Raw genomic sequence first — 5,723 nt, 5'->3', positions numbered from 1 at the left:
TTAATATAGGGCGTATCAGACATCATAAGACGCGTATTAACTTTAAGAAATTTGCATGTTGCATGAAGTCGGGGTTCAGGTGATATTTTCATGGAGTTTGGCTGGAGCGGACGAGCAGCACTGCTCAAAGGCAGGGCAGAGGGGTGCGGAAGTTTACAACCGACCATTACGAGTCGGCATGCGAAAGCGTCCCACTGGGGGAGACGTGCCGCCGGAGCAGGTAGGCACCCATTGCGCGGACAACACAGGCAGGCCTTCGAGGGACGGCGCCTCGTTGGCGCTGGACGTTACACCAACGCCACTATGTCGAGATGAGCTGCAGCCTAAGGGAGCCTTCCCACGAATCTTAACGTTTTCTGGGGCTTTCTAAGAAACGCGGTTAAGCTAGTGCAATGACCGTTTCCCCCGCGCGAGGGCGAACAGAGAGACACCATTGGTGGGTTCAATTTTGAATGGAGTTTCAGTTTGTTCCAGAACATTCTAGGCGCAGTAAGGCGCAGAATGTTTTAATTGGCTGGAAGAAGCCAGGAAATAATAGTGGGAGCGAACTGTGCTGGTCTAGAGCCACGGGATTGGCCAGCTCGAAAAATAGCGTGTGGGTGCTGATTTTTGCTGAGAAGCGTCTTAGCTCCTGTAGCGAGCGGACGTCGTGCTTTCGGCTCTGCTGTAGGAGAGTAAATTCTTTTCAGTGTGTTGTGCAGGACTTTGAATAAGTCTGCCAGTTGCAACTGAAACTAGTATTCAGTTAGGGGTACTGTCATGTTTTACTGTTAGAGACAGGCTGATTCCGCTAATTACGGTTGGGAATACTATCTCACAGGAAGCAGACAGGAGCAGAGCGATTTCCTTGAGCCACACTTTATTAAAGACGTTACTGGATTCCGCCTTTGAGCTGGTGAGTCCCGTCTTAACGAGTGCGAGACGACTGGAAAGAAAGCAGAATTAGCTTTTGAATAGGAGTTTACGAACAGGAAGCCTGTTCGCGAAAATAAATTCATTTTGTTGCAATTCAGGCTCCTCACGACGCAGACGCCATCAGCAGCTTTCTGACCTGTCCACGAGGCTGCATTTGGTAACGTGATGCTCAGCTTCGGCATTTAATCCTATATTACGCACGCCTGTGATTACCAGAGCTCAGTTTTCCAGCCACGCTCTTATTGAGAATTTGGTAATTGAAGTAGATTTGTCTGACGTATTTTATGCCGTCTGACAAGGGGAGAGACTAGAAAATAACAAGTACAGATGCGTTATCCGACCTTAAGAGTTAGTTTTGGAATTTAAGGGCCATTGCCATTACTAGCTTGATTTTATCACTTATATATGTATGTCTTTGTTCACTTTGATGTTAGGAAGGTTATTGTTAAATAAATGTGTTCAATGCTATTCTTGTTTGTTTAGTAGTGATCAGTTCCATGAACACTATTTAATTATTAAATATTAATCAAAATTAGTAAAGGGGCAGTTTTAATTAACAGGTTGGGTCTCATAACAGGCCTTCAGACAGAGCCAACGGCCCGATCCAGTAGGGTAAGGGAACAAGTAAAAGCATTCTTGTTAAAACCCCCCGACATTTGGCTGACCCGCCTAGGGTCCCTAATCATCATTTTATGGAAAGAAACTCCCTTCCACTAACATGACCGCATCTGTAACAGAGGTTTACACCGGCTCTGGATCGAAACCGTCCAGCTGATTAATGGCAAGGGGTTGGTGTACCAGTCAACCTGGATATGGTTTGTTGAAGGTTTACTACATACCACTAGGTAAATACCGAGTTGGTTCCCATGTTCCACCTCAGATAAACATTACGCAAATATTGAGAACACATTCTCACACTTGCACACAGAATTACCTCTACATGCACACATATTCAGTACAATGCTTCTTTCCTGGAACGAAGGATAAGGCACCAATGACCTTCGTTAGTTAGGCTCCTTAAACACTTAACCAGCAGAAGAAGAAGTAATGCGACCTTGCAGAGTAACGAAGGCGCCCAGGAAATATTACAATATGGCTGCTCAGTTCTTGGCTTAACCCCTCCATATATCACTCTTGGGCCGTAAACTCTGCCAGATATTGGAAACAGTGGGCAACAAAACTTGAAAGGTATATACACATAGCAAAATTTGATATTGAACCAGAGATGGTCAAATGTAGTATCGATTGTGCAGTAGCATCAGTGCTCAACTGCAATCGCTGGCCGGCCATGGTGGCCGTGCGGTTCTAGGCGCTGCAGTCCGGAACAGCGGGACAGCTACGGTCGCAGGTTCGAATCCTGCCTTGGGCATGAATGTGTGTGATGTCCTTAGGTTAGTTAGGTTTAAGTAGTTCTAAGTTCTAGGGGACTGATGACCTAAGATGTTAAGTCCCATAGTGCTCAGAGCCATTTGAACCATTTTTTGCAATCGCTGATTCAAGGTGTTATAGGTAATGTGTTAGAGCAACTTGGGAAGAGAGATGTATGGAGGACTCTCAAATGTAAAATCTTGAATTTGATGTGTGCTGGATATATACAGGGTGGTCCAAAAGTTCGGAAACACCCTCATAAAATTCAAATGGAGTAGCAAACAAGGAAACAGAGCCCCTACACTTGAGGAGCAGGAAGGGGGAAACTTTATAGGCTATGCCACCAACATGGCGGCCATCTTGAAAGTCACCATCTTGGATTCAACTCGTGTATAGGGACTCTGTTCCTTGTTTGCTACTCCATTTGGATTTTATCAGGGTGTTTCCGGACTTTTGGACCACCCTGTATTTAGTAGTAATGATTTTTATTTGCAAGATACCATACTGGAAATAATTAAGGTAAAGATAGTTGTTTTCTTACCAATGCAATGCGCGTAATCATAAGTGATGATTGAGAGAATGTATAGCCCTCACATCCAATGATTTTGTAAAGCTAATTGTTAATGTATAATCAGTTTATTGTGTTCTAATTGTAAGCATTATTAATTTTCAGAGAGTCAAATGCAAGTTTTAAAGTTAGTGCTATATTTTTACTTACCACAAGTCATTACCAGTTCCCAGATTCATGTCGTTTTTGATTAACTATTTTTCGCAAGAAGTTATTGTCCCAGTCATATTAGATTTAATTAAAATGTATGCTAAGCAACAGCCTTGTACAATAGCTTTTCGCTAACAATGCAATTTAAAGTACCTACTAACAGAGAGGAGTGCGAAGAGCATTACCATTGTGCAGTTAAAGTAAGAAATTTTATTATTTAAGGGATAACATTCATTAAGCACAGGGACCATTATTTTCAAATCAGTCAAGTTCTGTTTTATTGCCAAGGCCAATTTCAAATCCATAGTGTTGGTTGAGATTCAGTTTTTGTGTTATGTAAATTCATGCAGCTTTGGTCTGGTTTATAGTTATTGATAATGTACATTCTCGCAGTCGTAAAAGTTCAGTACAGGACAAAGCGCATAAGTGACGACATAAAATGCACGTTCGTATGTCACTCCAATTCTAACCGTTATGTTGCACACAAATGTCAGTTATGTAATTCAAACGCAAATGTTTCAGACTCTTCATACCAAATGAATATCTTACATTGCTCCGTTGTCCAGGTTTTATCCTCTCGGCACCACGATTTCCTGTCACGGGTCTTGGAATTCGAGCTGGCTCTACAACTCTCGGCATACGGGGATCCCTTCGTGCTGTTTTGGTGCTAACACGATTCGCGAGTGTGATATTAAGTTCTGCAGTGACTTTTCCAACATTCGTCCCCTTGTTTTTCGTCACAGTCCTCTTCAATGACCCTCTGTCACGATTACCCAACACTCATTTTCGCCCGCGTTGTGACGTAGCCCAAGATGTTTTCCCGCTTTCCTTGTATGTGATATAAATCTTCGATACGGTGCGTCTTGGAACATCAGACACTTCGGCTACCTCGGTTAAGGAAGCACTCACCACACGAGAACCGACAATTTGCCCACGTTCGAATTCACTTAGCTCTGGCAAAATACACTCACAACTACGCAGAATACAGTTATGACTACGACTGATGCTTGAACGTATTGAGCACATTGTATAGGTGCCGTTCGTTATCAAATACAACAGCGCAACACGCAGGCTTGACTATCATCTGAATTTATGTTCAAGCACGCATTTCTGAAGCGGTATTCCCATATTGTTCAATCTCCGTAGACATCGATGGATATTGAGGCAGATATTCTCAATAATCGCCTTTTTAGTGTCCAATAGTAACGTATTAAATACTCTCCTTACGATGAAGAACACAACCACTGTTGTCTTCTTGAAAGTCCGATATTTTCTGCCTGAAACAAATTCACCTGCAGCTTCAAACGTCCACCTGTTGTTCTGAAACGTGATTAGAACACTGTACTAATGAAGCCAGCTTTTGCCCTCTGGGTGACACGCACCTCTCTAAAATATATTTAACATTTTTTTACATGCAATGCTTGGTGTTCCATTTGCAGTGACACCGTAGTCGTTGCTACAGAAAAATAACCAACCTTCCTGCGAATTGAAATTGCAGAAATAACTTCCCGAAAATGACTTTAGCATCGAGGCCACTTTCTTCTACGGTGAACGAATATCCCACTTCAGATACTCTTTTGCTAAAGAGATCACATTTATTCTGAGGTCGAGAGACATATCTTTTATTAATTTCTGCGACCTAGCTGCCATCAGTAAATGACTGGGAGGGACTGGGACAACTTCATTTCGATGCCGCTGCTTAAGACTCTAGAATACGAGTAAGGCCATCAGTTCTCTGCTATTCTATTCCTTTGTCTTACGTGAAGCAGTTCTTCCATCTTAATGATGAAAATTCAACTCGCGTAGCCCAAAACGTTGGAAAACAGCCTCTCCCATAATTTGGACGTGAGGAAATACTTCTGATTAAATCCAAACTGTTAATATCTGTTTCCTCCGACGCCTAAAAAAACTGTACCTCGTATGTCATTTTGTGTGCGACTCTTTCTCATAGTAAAGTTTCGTCTGACGTATCGTTGCTTACTGAGGACAGTTCTTGATTCAAGACTGAATCGACGCAACTGCAGAGCAACATTAATGTCCGTCAGAAAAATGGGTTGCCAAAGCTGTAATGATGAATTTGATTTACTTGAAATTGTCAGAAGCTTACTATCATGTGAGGACTATGTATCAGACATACAATATATAGGTCAACATAATGGAATTACGAAAATAATTGTGGAATTCTCCATCTAAACATCGTGCCTGTCGGCTCAGTTTGCTTACAGTAACCAGATGTGAAAGTGTAGGTGCATATCGTCTGCAAGGGACTTATAATCTCAGCAGTTTAGTCCCTCTACCTAACAAACCAACCAACCTAACAGCCAACCATATCGTCCGCGGCATTTGTAGATGCATATAGCTACGTCTGCTAGTGTGAGTCAATAGAATTCTTTCATATACACACACAGACACAAGCTTACTTCAGGAAATACTAATACTTACGATGTGGTAATACGAGGTGTGGCTAGAAAAAAACCGGACTAGTACTGGTGAAACAATAAAGCGAATGCAATAAGGCTGAAAGTAGCGTGGCCTGTCACGTGACTCTCGCTCCGCCTACTGCTCGAGTTTCATCTGCCTCCTGCACTCAGTCTGCCCGTGGCGTCTGTTTTAAGTAGTTGACGTTTTGTCTGTGCGTCGGAAAATGTTGAGTGTACAGAAAGAACAGCGTGTTAACATCAAATTTTGTTTCAAACTAGGAAAATCTGCAAGTGAAACGTTT

Source organism: Schistocerca piceifrons, chromosome 5 (genome assembly GCF_021461385.2).
Source record: "Schistocerca piceifrons isolate TAMUIC-IGC-003096 chromosome 5, iqSchPice1.1, whole genome shotgun sequence".
Lineage (NCBI taxonomy): Eukaryota > Metazoa > Arthropoda > Insecta > Orthoptera > Acrididae > Schistocerca > Schistocerca piceifrons.
The sequence above is the reverse complement of the archived record's forward strand: the minus strand, read 5'-3'. Positions refer to the sequence as shown.